This window comes from Cornus florida, unplaced genomic scaffold (genome assembly GCF_030987335.1).
Source record: "Cornus florida cultivar Cherokee Brave unplaced genomic scaffold, ASM3098733v1 CherokeeBrave_3.0.0_Hap2_Chr02, whole genome shotgun sequence".
NCBI lineage: Eukaryota > Viridiplantae > Streptophyta > Magnoliopsida > Cornales > Cornaceae > Cornus > Cornus florida.
The window spans coordinates 64,595,152-64,610,880 of NW_026775572.1; the positions used below are offsets into that span (position 1 = coordinate 64,595,152).

Below are 15,729 nucleotides of genomic sequence, written 5' to 3' on the forward strand. Positions count from 1 at the left end.
GTTACTTGGTTCAAGCGTAGCCAGATTAAAAATCATAAGTCCAAAGGTTGGTCAACATGTTCCAACTTCATGATTCTTGGCTTTTGAACCTTCTTTAAATTTCCTCCTACTTCTAATTTCAAAACACGACTTAAAAAAAAAGAAAAAAAAGAAAACGAAAAACAACATCATGACTAAAGTTAAGCCCATCAAGAGATTTTAATATATTTTTTAAATAAGTAAAATATATTAAGAAAAACCATCTATCTCAAAAAAAATCTTGAATGAATGATATGTATAAAAACAGAATTATTAGTGTCTTATCCTTGAAGATCAATCACCCTTGTGTTGATTCTTGGGGCCAAACACTTTAATTACCTTGAATTTACTGTGAGCCAGGGGAATAAATTAAAATAAATAATTCATCTTCTCATCCCTAATTCATTTAATCCCGCATATGAACACCCATTATATACATTAATAATCAACTAGTATGATTTACTAGACACCTCAATCCATCTTATGAATTAATCAATACATATTAGTCAATATAAAATATTCACAATCCAATCGGCATACAAAAATCCCAACAAATTAACACCATCCCTTGTAATTAGCTAAGTAATTAATAACATTTATTTCTATACAACTTGGCTTGAGTCTTGGTCATCGCTGTGCTTCACATCTTTGTTGTGCAAGAAATAGAGAGTAGTAATCCCGCAAATCACAGCAATCAACGACAGCCACAAAAAAAACATAAAAGCTGTGAAAAAACATTCGCCAACGAGAAAAGATGTTGTGTGATGGTTTGGATGTTTTATTTCTTTAATATTTTTTAAAATTAATCCCACCAAAGGAATCGCGAGAACCACTATTCCTAGTATCAAGGCGACCGCAACCCAGGCAAATGCTGCAATAATGATTATGGTTTCGATACAGATGCAGAAATCACTATCCACCCGACTCCTTTTCGTCCATGTATATATATATATATATATAGATGCAAAATTACTCCTGATCCTTCCTTCCTTCGATTAATGGCTTCTTCGCTTTCCTTTTTAGGGTTAATAATTGCTTAGGTTATGCAGGTTTAGCGATGCAAAGGATTAATAATTGCTTAGGTTATGCAGGTTTAGCGATGCAAAATTACTCCTGATCCTTCCTCCCTTCGATTAATGGCTTCTTCCTGATCCTTCCTTCCTTCGTTTAATGGCTTCTTCGCTTTCTTTTTAGGTTAATACCTGCTTAGGTTATGCAGGTTTCGTGTAGGGCTGCTTTTATATATATATATATATATCGTTTTAGGTGGTGGGTGGACACGAAATCTCTCTCTCCGAATCAAGCCCTAGTCCAATTCAAATTATCAAGGATCTGGATCAGACATATGTATTAAAGATTTTTTGGCTTTTTTTAATACCCATATCCTGTAGTTATTATGTGTGTGATATATATATAATTGGTGTTTGTACAAATATGTTTCTGTTTTGCTTGTACTGGGGCTTTCTTGATTTAATGGTGAATTCCCAACCTGCTTGAAATTGTTGATTTTTTATTTATTTATTTATTTTTTTTTTATGGGTTGCCACTAAAATTTTCACTCTGAAATCTTGAATGGTTACTTGATTTCCACTAAAATTTTCACTCTGAAATCTTAAATGGTTACTTGATTTCCAATATCTGATTGGGAGAAAAAATATATATATATTTTCTCATGTTTTTCTCATTTGAGGTAAGAATTCAAGAGTGATGGGGAACGAGGTAATGGAGAAGAGGAATGACCGGCAACAGTCTAGTATCAATCTTTTGCATTCATAGGAGAGCTCTGTGAATTTTGGGGTTTCTTTGGTCTGACGAGGGTAGAAAGAGAACGAGTAGAGGAGAGAGAATGGGGGCGAAAACATAATTTGGTTCAAAAAGTAGAAAGGGTATTTTAGATAACAAATTAAAATAAATAGTAAAAGTTTATCTACATATCAGCATTTGGGTCAACTTCATTTTTGTGAAATTATCCGACTTTAACTACGTAATAGTGTAAAAATGAACCCATAAGTACATTTCATGTAAAAATCCTTTACATATATGTATTAAAGATATACTATAATCTCCCATATTAAAGATATATCAAAAGTCCTATTATATATATAAAACCAAAATATAAATCTATATATACTATATATATATAATAATAATAATAATAATAATTATTATTATTATTATTAAAAGTGTAAAAGACTTTCAGTATTTTAGTGTTTGTAAAGAGTTTTAGTATTTAATTATTAATATAAAAAAAAATTATTAATTGATATAAAAAGAGTTTTTAAAAGAGTTTCTATAAAAGTTTAACACAAATTACCTATTTATCTATTTATTACGAAGTATGAGTTTTTTAATAAAAGAAAATATAAGTTTTTTAATTAAAAAAAAATCTAATTAGACAAGAATATATTTAAAGAAAATAAAATAATTTCTATAAAACTTTATTATTTTTATAACGCATGTCTTTCAAAAGTGGAACAGGTGATATAACCATGATGGTTCAAAATTTGTTGTATTGAAAAAAGGCGGCAATAGTTGTTGTTGATCTAGTAAGTTTAACTTGGATTGTTAATTTTTTCTTTACTTTATCTTTTTAGAAGTATTTTTAATTTTTTTTTTCTTTTGTTTTATTATTATTTTTCTCTTTCTAATTGATGCATGTTTAGAAATGGTTGATTTGGTAACTTTACTTTGGATTGTTATTTTTTTCCTTCATTTTTTATTTTTTATTTTTGGTTCATTCTTAATTTATTATTATTTTGGGTCATTATTGTTATTTTTTTTTTTCTTTACTATCATTCTTCTTTTTTCTTTAGTTTTTAATTTTATTTTACTCTTTTTAAGTTTACTTTGGATTCTAATTTTTTTCTCTGGTTTTTATTTTTTATTTTTGGTTCATTCTTAATTTATTATTTTGAGTCGGAATTTCAGTGTTTTTTGAGTTTGGGTTGGACTTGATTTTAAATTGAATTTGTTGCTGAAAATTTTTTATATGTTAATTTGTTTTTCAATTTTTATTATTATTATTTTTTCGTTCAATCTTAATTTATTGTTTTGAGTCTTTTTGGTATTCAAAAATTTTAAAATTTTTGGTGCATTCTTAAGTATAAAAATATTTATTAATTAACAAAAAAAAGAGTTTTTATAAGTTGTTCTATAAGGGAAAATTACACATAAGTAGAGTTAGAAATCTTAAACAACAAATTAGTCAATTTTAAAACTTTATTTTTCACTTTGGTTGAATTAAACAAAATAATTACATATGCATAGAGAATCATTGTTAATGTCTAAAATACTCTCAAAATTATTATTTTAAAATATCAAATTATTCTTTGTAAATCATATAATTTTTTCATCCAAAAAATTCAAAAAAACTATAAATGAACATTACGAAAGGCTTTAACGGACTGCTTTTAGTTGTGATATATATATTTACATCTACAAAAACAAAAACAAAAACAAAAAAAAAAAAATTATAAAATGGTGTTAAGGCCTGCCTTAATTTTTTTAATTTTTAATTTTTATAGGTTTTAACTTTTCAAAAATAATAATAATAATGAGCATAAAAAAGAAATATAATATAAAAATATTGTATACAGTGAGGCACAAAGTTAAAGAAATTTCAATTTTCACAATTAAAAAAAAGTTTATTAAGACTTTTTTAATAAAAAGAAACCTAATTAGACAAGGGAATATAAACAGAAAAAAATAATTTAGTTTCTCTAATTAGACAAGAAAATATATAAAAAGTTTAATAATTGAATTCCTTTTAAAAAGTTTAATTAATAATAAATGTTTTTATTTCTTTAAAATTCTAACATAAATTACCTATTTATTATGAGTTTTTAATTTTTAATTAATATAAGGTTTTTATAAGAATTTCTATAAAACTCAAATCACCTATTTATTATAAGTTTTTGGGTTAATTTCATTGACACCCCTAGGTTTGGCCAAATATCACCTTCAAATATTTTTCGAAAATTACTATCACTCGTGTTACAAACGTTTGTTCTGTTTTTCACTCACACCCCAACTGTTATCTTTAAACATCTTACACCATATAAAATAACTTAAATGCCCTTTGACTTTGTCAAAAAAAACTTTAACCTAAATAAATATACTAAAAGACTAAATTATCCTTAAATGTTTTACAAATTTACAATTATATATATGTGAGTATTATATAGTGTGTGTCTATATATATATATATTTGACGTACTATATACATATATATATTTGAGGTAATATTTTCCATATATATCAGACTCAAAGTTTTTTAAAAATCGACATCTAATAAAGGCAGAAAAGGGTTACACCATTTTCCATATATATCAGGCTAAAAGTTTTTCAAAAAATCGACATCTAATAAAGGCAGAAAAGGGATTCAGTCATTTTTCTCCTATATGAGACCATAAACCCGAAATGTAATGACCCGGTCACTTTTCTTCCTTTCTTTTCCTCCATTTTTTTTTTTGCGTTTGAGTTTCTTTGCAAAGTTTGGGTTTTAGCCCTTCGTTTCATTTTGAGTGCTCGGGAATGATCTCGACACTCTTCCTTGTGGATGTCTTATGTTGTTTCGTGAGGGCCGTGTCATCTCCTCACCTTTTTCCACACTTTGTTTATTTTATTTTATTTATTTAATTATTTCTTTTCTGGCTAGCGTTTTCTTTCGCTTAACCTCACTTTTTGTGTTCGGTTTTGCTTTCACTTTTGCATGCACTCATGATATATGATTTCTTAGAAACGTGTATTTTTACTTTCCTAGAAAAGCATGCCATTAGTGCAATTTCTTCCTTCCTTAGGGGTGTGGATGCACACTTTCTTTGAAAACTTTCTTGTTTTGGGGTTACTTATGTAATTACTTAAAGTAATTATTTTTTTTCTTTCTTAAAGACCATTTTACAATTGAGTTTGCAAGATATTTAGAGGAGGGACATACTTGCAAATATTTTTGGGCCACTTTGGGATTTTTACATTAAAGAGGGGTTTTTATATAATTGACCATTCTAGTGTGTGTTGACTTTGGTGTAAAACCACATAGTGAGTGGATAATTTCTATTTCCTCCACTCACATTTTATCACATCTTATTTCATTTGTCTTCCTCACCAAAACCTTAGCCACCATTGATGGAAGCTTGATCACCTAGGCTTACTTCTTGATTTTTGGAAGCCTTCACTCATTCTAGCCTTAACCTTGGGAATACTTTTTATTTTCTTCATCCTCCTCTACATAACCCTTGAAGGGTGAATCATTTGGAGCTTCCTAACCTTAGATTCTAGAGATACTTTTCTCTAGTAAGGTAGGGGATGTATTATGTTTGTTATCTAAGTGGCTTAATTACTTTTTTAGTGAAGTATAAGTTATATATATATTTATTTATTAATTTGAGAAATTAATAATATATTCTAGCTTGCATGTAACTTACTTTTGACATGAAATATGTGATGATCTTGGTCTAATCCTTACTATATAATATTTTGAGAATTTTTGAGCAACTTTTGAAAAGTAGTAATTTAATTATTTTATATTAATTAAATTTTACATGTTTATATCTTACTTACTTTGTGAAATTGATGTGATATTTGCAATCACCATGAAATGGACATTCACATATTTATTTTGAGAATTTTTGGGTAACTATTGAAAATTAGTAATTTAATTATTTTTATGTTAATTAAATTCAACATGTTTATATCTTGCTCACTTTGTGAAATTGATGTGATATTTGCAATCACCATAGAATGGACATTCACATATATTATTTTGAGAATTTTTGGGAAACTATTGAAAATTAGTAATTTAATTATTTTTATGTTAATTAAATTCCACATGTTTATATCTTGCTCACTTTGTCAAATTGATGTGATATTTGCAATCACTATGGAATGGACATTCACATATATTATTTTGATAATTTTTGGGAAACTATTGAAAATTAGTAATTTAATTATTTTATATTAATTAAATTCCACATGTTTATATCTTGCTCTCTTTGTTAAATTGATGTGATATTTGCAATCACCATGGAATGGACATTCACATAATTTATTTTGAGAATTTTTGGACAACTATGATTTCTAGAGAAACTAATTAATTAGGTTAATTAATTTTTATTTAGTGTTCTAATGAATTGGACTTGTATTTCATGGGACTTTTGCCTTTTTATCATGCATCATGACTTGTTGTATCTTGGTTTCACTAATTAAATCTTGTATCTTATACTAATGGTATATCTACATCATTGGATTCTATATGCTTTGTATCCTAGTTTGTAGTCTATGTAGATGCATATCATGATTTTTTGACATTTCACATGCGATTATAGTTGAGGACTTAGGGCATGACTTGTGTGTTTCTATAATTTTGGTTGTGCATGGAATGTGACTTCTTGTATTATATCTATGTTGACAATATCTTGACTTGCACAACTTGTTGATTTTGGAAACTCGGCGATATCAATATTCAAGAATTGACATGGCTAGGATTTGGTTCTAGTACGGGAGATAGAGAGCTCCCTACATTATAGTGCGCATTAGGGGAAGATACCCATGGGTTAGTAGCCCTAAAGTGATCCCGAGAGTACGGTTTTAATCCGAGCGATATTCGAGTATCCACATTGTTTGATTTCACTTCTTAGATTTCAAGTGTTATTTCTTGAAGATTTAAGAACCTTTTCATGTTTTATGGAATATTCCAACCTTGTTTCATTGCATAGATTTTATGCTTTATCTTTGATTTCACTCTTAAATTTCAAGTGTTGTATTTCTTGAAGATTTAAAATATTGTCGTGTTATATGGAGTATTCCAACCTTATTTAATTGCATAGACTTTATGCTTCATCTTGGATTTCACTATTTAAATTTCAAGTGTTGCATTCCTTGAAGATTTAAAACTTTTCGTATTATATGGACTGTTCCTATATTGTTAATTTTCTTAGTTATCTCGTTTCATGTTACTTTATGCTATCGTGACTTAGGAATGATCCTATACATGTAACTTGACTTAGATTCTAGGTGGCATGGACCACACATAATGATTTATATCAACATGCAAAATCTTTAAATCCTTAGATTTCGAGTGTTATCTCTTGAAGATCTAGGAACCTTGTCGTGTTATATGGAGTATTTTCTACCTTGTTAAATTGCAAAGACATTATGCTCACTTCGTGTATTTAGATCTCATTTAGCATATTTGAAACTGTGCACTTACTTCTTGCATCTAGATTCCATTTAGTATACTCGTGTCTCGTATACTTGCTTTGTGTGTTTCCGATTCCGTTTAGTATACATGTGTTTTGTATACTTACCTAATATGTTTTCATCTTCGTTTAGTACACTTGTAGCCGGTATGCTTACATGTCGTGTATCTCATTTTAACCACTTATGTAACTTAGGATGATTCATGAGTCTCACTTTGACATAGACGTTAGGTAGCATGAGCCCCTTTAACATGTTTCATCTTAAGGTGATAATATTGCAAAATGCTAGGTCTTTGTATGCCCATTTCCTATGAGTAGCTTTATGTTACTCACCCCAAAGTTACCGGTGATATTTTTCAGATACATAAATTAGGATTCGAGATTCACATTATACTTGGGATGGTTTGTAGACTTGAAGTTTTCAATTCATGCAAATGTTAGCATGAAATGTCATTTTGTAGCTTTATATGTCAAAATTTGTATCTTTGATTCCACATATGTAATGTGTACTTAAGTACACCTTTTGTAACGTATTTGATATGTATGAGATGAGGTCGGAGGCCAATGACGTTTACTTTGCATCCTATGTACTTTTAACTTCTTGAAATATTATGAAAATATTGAAAAATCACAAGTTATTATCTCACCATGGTTACATCGGGGTGTGGGAATTCTATTTTTATTCTTCCATTAAGTCTCATTAATCATATATGAAGTGTGGCCAAGGGCGAAACGGTAATTTGATACCATTTTATATTTTTGGTTTTCAAAATTTTGATTCCAAGATCATTTTTCTTATTTTTGGCCGCAGGGGGGTCGAATTTTGAGTCGGGTCTTCGCGGGAGCCGCGGACCATTCCCGCATGCTTAGAATCATTTATTACACTTGCATGCACATTCGTTTCAACCTAGAAATGCATTTAGGGTCAAATGAATACTTGGTGCAAAGTTGCATTTTCTGAGTTTTTAACCCTTTTCTGATTTAGGGGCATTTTGGCCATTTCACAGTGTGTTTTTTTCATTTTCTCCCGCGCAACCAGGTAGAAAATTCGATTTTGGGAGGGGTTTCTTTTTTGTTTTTTTCTAGAAAAATAGCTCATTTTTGCTCTCAGTTGTTGACAGATTCAGAAATTCCATAAGGCATCAGTTGTTGTTATTGTTGTTGTTTTTTGTTTTTTTTTTTTTTTTTTTGTTTTTGTTTTTGCCCTTTTCTGATCTAGGGGCATTCTAGGTATTTCACAATGTATTTTTTTCATTTTCTTTTTGCGTACCGGGTAGAAAACTCGATTTTAGGGGGGGGGGGGGTTTCTTTTTTGTGTTTTTCCCAAAAAAATTCATTTGATAGCCCGTTTTTGCTCTCAGTTGTGGACAGATCCTGTAGCAGCCTTTTGGCCCTCTTGACCTCTTCTGATCTAGGGGTATTTTAGAAATTTCACAGTGTGTTTTTTTCTTTTTCTTTCACGTGGTCGGGTAGAAAACTCGATTTTAGAGGGGGTTTCTTCTTTGTATTTTTCTAAAAAATTCGTTTCGGACCTCGTTTCGGCTCTCAGTTCTGGCAGAATTTCTTTTTCCCCTAGCATGTCAGGATGCTCGTGGGGTGCCCGTGGTGCCCCGTCTCGACGTCCCGACGTCGATTTTTGTTTTCGCTCGTTCTCCTTCGTCCGGACTCCAAATCGAATGAAATTTTTTTTTTAACTTGACTAATTTTTCGCTGTGTTTCCAACGGTGTGCTCGATTGCACCCAGATCTTCTTAGATAATTACCAATTTACCCTTTTAGCCTTAAGTGCTCGTTTTCTTCGTCATGCCGTTTCTCCTTCGTCTGGACTCCGAATCGTGCGATTCTTGTATCCATCTTGATTAGTTTGTCGTTGCCTTTCCAGTGGTGTGCTCGGTGGCACCTGAATCCATATTTTCAGAAATGACTATTTTGCCCTTGGGGCTATTTTTGTCCGATTTTTCTTACTTTCCGCTTCCGCTACCTTTTTTTGAATTCCGTGACTTCATGGGAAGTCATGGGGGTGTTTCAGGAATGAAATACATTCTAGGGACATCATTTCCATGTAAATGACTATTTTGCCCCTGGGGGTTTAATTGTTATTTTTTCGATCTTTTACTTCCGCGTCAGTTCTCATTGAGTTCCATGACCTCATGGAAGGTCATCAAAGTGTCTTAGAGGTATGTTGTGCCTTGGGAGACCGTTGTCTTGTTTCTTGCTTTCGCATCTGGATCCACTATCAGGTCAATCTTCAGTTCATCACAGGACGCACTGGCTTGAAAAACCAGGGCTGTCACACGAAAACTAGAATTCTAGAATTCCCAAATCAATTATGTAAATACCTAGATTGATAAATTGAAAGAAATAATAAAAGGGTTCAATTTCACCATAATTGAATAATTACGTACCAACAAAAAATTATTATTATATAACTAACCCAATTTGAATAGAACGATGATTACAAGAACGGCGAACTCACTTTCAACTGTAATGATGAAATTATTAACCCAATTAATAGATATATTATTAACCCAATTTGAACAAACTAGATTATATTACAATGAATTTTGGTTTGAGCTAATTGGTACTCCTCTCAGTTAATTCAGATCCATCAATGGATCGTAGAGCTCCCTAAACCAATCCTAACCTAGGATACCCATAAATCGTTCACAACCCTGCCGTCACTACCTCGACATCACCCTAAACCACGTTGCTGCTTCTGTCGCCTAAAGGTTCTGTTGTGAACCACGCCATTGCTTCCAATCCGCCTCAACCTGACCACTGTTGATTCGGCATGGTTATTTTTTCCATATCTCTAATTCATCTTCATCTTTGTCTCTCTATCATACACACCAATATGAAAATAGAATAATCAATTACAGTGTTTGGGGACCAGATTGGAGGTTGTGTTCCTCACTTCTAATCAAAATTTTGTTTTGGTTATTCCAAATTTGGAAAATATATCATTTTCTCTGACATATGTGATAACAAAACTGGGTTTGGGTCATGCAACCACAGTCGCCGGCAACACCACTGCCACCACCCATCATCGCCGACCCACCAACCACCACTCTCTTTATACACTTTCTGTCTCTTCTGCAACACTCAAAACAACACCAAAAAAGCCTCAATTTTTGGAACCACCACCCACCACCACCATGATGGCCAATAGCACCATCTACCCAATGAATAGATTTCAGAGAGATGATGAAGTTAGGGATTTTATTTGTTCCTTATCCATTCTTTCGCCAGAATATCGCGATTGGACGATGCTTCCAAGGTGTCCTCCTCTATAATTGTTAGGGGTATAATTGTCTTTTAAGTAATTTGATATTTTGAAATAAATGTAATTAAAAAGTTAGGGGTAAAGTTGTATTTTTTAATTTTTTAATGTAGCTCCTGACGAAAAAGTAAAAAATGACTTAAGTGATAGTTATTTTCGAAAGATGTTTGAGAGTGATATTTGACCAAACTTGAGGGGGTGTGAGTGAAATTAACCCTAAGCTTTTTTAATAAAAGGAAGCCGAATTAGGCAAGGAAATATATAAAGAAAATAAATAATTTAGTTTATCTAATTAGACAAAGAAATATATAAAAAGTTTAATAATTGAATTCCTATTAAAAAGTTTAATAGGATATTTTATAAATTATATCCATAATTTAATACATAACCAATTTATACATAAAATTAAATAATAAATAATAAAGAGTTTCTATGACATAAAAGAGATAGAAGGGTTAGAGTAGGATTCTAATTATATTATTTTATTATAAAGTTGCATAGTATTTATAAAATAAAATAAAAAAAACTTGGAGAGTTCCGTAGATATATATAAAAGAAAGAAAAATTAAAAAGAAATGATTTATATCACATAAAAGAGAGAAACGTTTAGAATAAGATTTCACAAAAACTAATAATAATAATAATAATAAAATAAATAGAGAATAAAGAGTTTCTATTATGTAAAAGAGATAGAAGGATTAGGTTAGGATTCTAATTATATTATTTTATTATATATTTGCATAGTAAAAAAAAAAATATCTAGAGAGTTTGATATATATATAGACTATTATTAAAAGTATAAGGGGGTTAGAGAATTTCAAATCACTAATTTATAATTAATTTACTAAAATAATTTAAATAAATTATCAATAAGCAAAGTCTAATTAAAATAAATATATACCATTACTGAACAAAGATACCTAATTATAATGAGTTTTTAACTCTTAAACAAGAGAATCCTTCAACCGAAACTTCTAATTTCCTTCTCTAGAAGTTTCTTACTAATTTTCTTCGTTTCCTACCAATTTTCTTCTCTAATACGATTTACTTTTCTAACAACCTATTTCTTCATCTATTATAATTTCTAAATGAATTAAATAAGATAACTAATATTTATTCTTTTTTTTTTTAACTATTAATTTAACCCAAATTCTACTTAAAGATAACCTCTTCTTAAACAAGAGAATTCCTTCCACCAATATGTCATATCATTTATGTACTCAGGACCATCAAGTTTGATCGAATAATATATTATTTAGGTGCTACATGATTCCTGATGCTGTAACTTATTTGTATCTCACTGTCTACAGCATTAAGGCTTCTTTATAATGGCTATTATATTGGTGCTGTGTGTTTTTCATATTGCAAATTATTTATACTTTACTTTCTGCAGCATAATACAAGGGGAAGGTCGAACCATATTTTCGAGTATAGTCATCTTGGATCATTTCCTATGTTATCTCGTTTTTTTATTCTACTATAGGCTAAAAATACTCATGATACTAACATCTTTAGATATATACCATTAATCAGTTCTTTCAAAACATGTACTTATGGTGTAAGGAAAAGGGTGTGTGATTTTTTTAAGGGTGTGTGTTTTCTTTACATTGGGAAGTGGTTGTTGACATGTTGAGGGTAGGATTAGTTGGATTATCTAATTGGAATCTAGAAAGCTAGTTTACATAGTTAAAATTGGTTTAACCGATGAACAAAGATTTGTAGACATCATTGTTCTCTTCTTGTTCTAGGTAATCATATGAATATGCTAATGCTTTTATGATCTGATGAATTTGACAAGTCTGGTATATTAAGTGCAATTAGGATATGATCTCCTACATCTGAAGGTTCCTTGGCCGCTATATTTTTTGTATGGCTCATGAAGAAGTTACATATATGGAAGAGAGAGACTAAAACAGAGTAAGAAGATACGAAGAATTTTTGTTTTAATTTGGTTAAGTAAAGATATAAGGTGTGGATCATCTACTTCTTTGAAATTTGTATATGGTTAATTTTTGTATAAAATCATGATTTAGAATTCGTTTTATATATATATATATATATATGATGTTATTGGCGAGAAGTTATTTTGGTTATGAAGCTATTTTTTATTTATTTAGGGTTTGCTTCTGGGATCTTTGCAAGGCTAGTAGTAGGGAAAAAAAGGCCTCGTAGGGGCTACACTATTTTTAAAAAAAAATTATATAACATGTTCTACCACGGTTTTTTTTTTTTTTTTTATAGCTAAAATGGTAAACTTTGATAAATAAAAGAAAAATGTACAATAGGTCCATTGAGAACATTACAAGTCAAGGGCTATGACAACAAATGTTGCCACAGGATCACCAAAGGAGATAGCAAAACATGATACAGCACCTATGCATTTTCTAATACACCACAACTGCTTTTCAAGTGTAAATTGATCCACCTAGCAATTTCAAATCTGCTTTCAATATCTCTTATTCTCAGCAATCATATATCAGCATAATACCATCTAATCAATTAAGAATCAGGACTGACCATTTGCATACGAACAACCTTGAAGAAATAACTGATGGAGAGCTTCAGGAGATCCAATCTTCCTAATTTATTAACCAGACCTTAGTTTAAGGAATGAAAACCTTGCTCTGATGCAACCCTTGATTAGGTGGATGATGTGAATAGCTGAGGCTGCTTTGTTCCTGAATGCTCTTGCATTCCTCTCAAACCGTGGTAGAAAGACATTTTCTACTACGGTTCTGCACCGTAGTAGAAAGTCTTTTTTCTATTACGGTTTTGCATTGTGATAGAAAGTCTCTACTTACTACCACGGTCGTTTCCACCATGGTAGAAAGCATTTTCCACCGTGGTAAAAAACTGTTTTTCTTGTAGTGATCAATCTCAAATATTAGGTATCTCTCAAATTTTCTTTTTTCATTGATTTTTCCGTTCACCAAGAAATTACTATAAACGTACTTTACTATTTTACTTAATTTAATCCAAAATGTAATGTTATTTTCTATTGTTAAAAGTTTAATCTCTCTCCAAATAAAATATAGTTCACTAAAATCAATATATTTCTTTTCAATATTCTTCAAATTTTTTGTGTCGTAACTTTTATTTTTTTTTTAATTTGATTTATTTGTAATTTATATGAAAATTTTAATCAATAATTATATTTGAAATCGAATTCTCTGCTAACCAAAGAAAGGAATCATATTATCCTACTTTACATTTTATATGTCGGAATCAAAGTTCAATTATACTTGTGATTTTTCACAATATTTGTCTCATATTCCAATTTGTCAGCTATTCACGATTCAACATTCACAAATAATGGGTTTAAATTATCATCACTAATATCACTCCATTCTTATATTGTGATAAAAAGTCCGCTAGAACTACTTTGTCAAAGCAAAAAATAAAAATAAAAATAAAAATAAAAATAAAAATCTATTAAAGCTTCACACCTGAAGTCAAAAAAATAGTTAGAACTATTTATACACTTAGTTACTTAATAAGTTTTACTAATATTTTTTTTTTTATTTTCTGGTGTTTGGTTATCGTAAAATATTTACGAAGAAAAAATGTATTAAAATTTAACAAAAATAATTTATCTATAAATTTTCAGCAAATTATTCTACATGCCCCGCCCGATGGACTCGACCTCAACCTTGACATAGATCTTTACCAAACACCAGCAAGTAAAAATAAAAGAATATTTTACCTAAAAAAGAAAAACATTTTCTAAAAATAATATTTTACGTCGAAACAAATAGAGCCTTTATGTTTTACTAGTTTATGTTGTTATTATGTCTAATGGTTTAAAATTATGAATTTTAATATTGATCTAAAATTAGTATTTATATAATTAATAATTATTTAAGTAAAATTTTGTAACTCCTTAAAATTGTAATTACTCAAACAAGTTGCTAATTAATTATTTAAAAATAAAATTTATTTTGATAATTCTCTATAATTTTTAATTAAAATTATAAAACAACTTTTGTTTACGTGCATCACACGTGATTTTTACTAGTAGAGTGAAATACAAGTGAAACTAAAAATGCCAAACTAATATAAGATATTCATTTTGATATTTGTGTACATGACTATAAAATATTATTTTTATTTGTCTTTTTAGTAAATATATTAATTTTAATTTACATCTTTAATTAGAAAAATATAGAAAAGGAATTTCAGATAGACATGTTGGTAGGATAGTTATAAATTCATTTTAATAATATAAATTTACCTTTTCTATTCAATTCTACTACCAACTTTTATCTAAATCTATTATATTTTTAACTCTTCCCATTAAAATAATAATTTCTTTAGGTTTATTAATAGTTTCACTGCTTTATTTATTTACTCTATTGTATTCTCTTTTTAATTTTCAACACGTTCAGTACATTTTTTTTCCTTTATAATGCATTTTTAATAATAATATAAACTTACCTTTCCTGTACTTTTATTCTATTTCTATCTCTTCCCACTAATATAATAATATACAATTACATTTTCTCTAATTTTAATCTCAACATTCAAGGGAATTAATCTCTTTAATTATTTCTTAAATTTTATGGTATTGTTCACTTAATCCCTTCCATTACAAGTTAATTAAAGAAAGTTTCCAAAAGCTTCGGATGGTTGTGGCATTCTTGTCTGTTTATTATTTGGGAGCATTATTTTAATAATTATTGATTTACTATTGGATGTGGTAATTGATCACCCTGTTTTTGTGAAGCTTCTAGGATAAATTGCCTATAGCAAATATTTCCTTTCACTATATGACCTTTAATTAAATAGCAAATGAAATTGACTATATAGAATTTGTATTGAATTGAAAAAAATAAATTAAATTAAATTACAAGTTGTAATAGAAAAAACGTAGTCGTGATTTTGAGATTGTTTTAGGAAATTGAAAATACACACATCAATAATTAAATTTCTATTGAAAAATTCAATTATTTTGATCAATTTACCTTGTGTCAATTTTATGTTCATTGATCATTTTAAAATTTTACTAATTATGTTTTATAAAATAATTTTCTAATTTATTATTATAAGAATTTTATAAATTGTTATCATTATTAAATCTTGGAATCAGTTTATGTTGATTAATATATCAGTGTAACTATATATTTTAAAAAATAAATTTTAATTACTATTTTGAGGAAATAATTATTTAATTGCTTTATTGAATATTATTTTTATTTAGAGTGATAATTATTTGATTTAAGAATTACTTTCTAATAAT

At 29.0% G+C, this 15,729-nt stretch overlaps 1 long non-coding RNA gene across 1 annotated transcript; it reads right to left on the minus strand.

The window, feature by feature from the left end:
* Nucleotides 1–964: 964 nt before the first annotated feature.
* On the minus strand, nt 965–1,872 carry LOC132295161 (uncharacterized). Its single transcript, XR_009478346.1, has 2 exons — nt 1,221–1,872; nt 965–1,179 (listed from the first exon to the last, which is right to left on the minus strand). It is a non-coding gene; the product is annotated as an uncharacterized LOC132295161 (long non-coding RNA).
* Between the last annotated feature and the right edge of the window lie 13,857 nt (nt 1,873–15,729).